The sequence below is a fragment of the Equus asinus genome, chromosome 23 (genome assembly GCF_041296235.1).
Source record: "Equus asinus isolate D_3611 breed Donkey chromosome 23, EquAss-T2T_v2, whole genome shotgun sequence".
Classification (NCBI taxonomy): domain Eukaryota; kingdom Metazoa; phylum Chordata; class Mammalia; order Perissodactyla; family Equidae; genus Equus; species Equus asinus.
Genome location: NC_091812.1, coordinates 45,663,144 through 45,664,700, shown reverse-complemented (window position 1 = coordinate 45,664,700; position 1,557 = coordinate 45,663,144).

The window sequence follows — 1,557 nt, the reverse complement described above, 5'->3', positions numbered from 1 at the left end:
GATATGTTCCACAATTCAGATGGGCCTGCCAGTTGGCCCCTGGGCTTCATTGTGTGTGATCCATACACAGCAGAGACACTCAGGAGGCAATGCAAATGAATCAACAGACAGCACCGAGGTCCCAGCAGCAGCAGGCAAGGTACTGCCTATGCAACAGGGCGTGATGACAGATAATTAGCTGTGACATGCCCCTCGATGGCGGTGGGATGAGAGCGTTCAGTTGGAAACCAGTGTGCAACATGGCATCATGAACCATGAGATTTAACTTTGGAGCATAAATTCTTTTTTGCCAAACCATTTTTTAAGGAGGTTGTTGGAGTTTTCACGATTCCAGGAATGAAAGTTAAAATTTATTAAGCACTTACTACATTCCAGGCATTGGGAGATGTACTTGCCGTACAATGTCATTTTTAATGGTCTAAAAATCCCTATTTTTTAAGAACTACCCTTATTTTACAAATAAGAAAACTGAGGCTTTGAGAAGTAATGCAACTTGCCCAATGGCGCATTGCTAATAAATGGAAGAAATGTGAAGTCAATCAAGGGCTTTTTGGATACAAAGTTGGTCCTATCACAAGCAGATGTTGACCTCTTTTTTTTTCTTTTTAGGAAATTTGATAGAAGGTCCCCCCTCCCTTTTCTACTCTTTGGGTTTACTTGGCTTTACTCAACTTGAGTTAAATAAGTTTTTCTTATGTTTTTGATATTTTTATGTCATACTATTTTTATTTCTTCTTCAAAGTGTTTATTTTCAAATTGGTTATTTTTTTAAAAAGACTTCTCAAAGAACTCTGTTGGGACAATTGGAACAATTTGTATGGACTGTATATTAGAAAACAGTATTGTATCCATGTTAAATTTCCTGAATTTACAGCTGCATTGTGGTTATGTAGGAGAATGTCATTCTTCTTAGGAGACACATGGAAATAGCAACAAAGGGTCATGATATCCACTACTTACTTTCAATCTTGTTTGGGAAAAATATTACTAATAATATGTGCATAGGTATATGTGGAAATAGAAAGACAAAGCAAATTTGCAAAATATTGACAACTGGTAAATTTAGGTGCAATGTATGTGGGAGTTCATTGTATTATTACAACTATTCTATAAGTTGGATTTTTTCAAAGTAAGTTAAAAATGAATTATTACTTTTTTAGCTTTCTATTAGGCCAGTTTTTCTTTGAAAGTTTTGGTGTATATTTACAAAGTTAACAATGAATTTCATTATGTGTAGTCTCAGTGGCTCAATGGAGCGGATTCCCATAGCTGGCTAGCCCTTTTCACCCTTGTCACAAATTATCAGTGTCTTTGATGCTGGCATAATCATCTATTGTTCGTGAAACCATTTGGGTGATGTGCCACTCACTCTTCATTTTGTGGCCCGGAAGGGCCTGATGATAAGCGAGCATGATGGAGGAGGGTAATGTATACAAGAGAGTTCTAGTCAATAAGAAGACACATTTGTGTCACTATTATTTGGTTGGGAATTTCACCCATGTGGAGATTACTAATCTCACAAGCCATTTTTAACCAAAATGAAAAATTGCCTTCAGA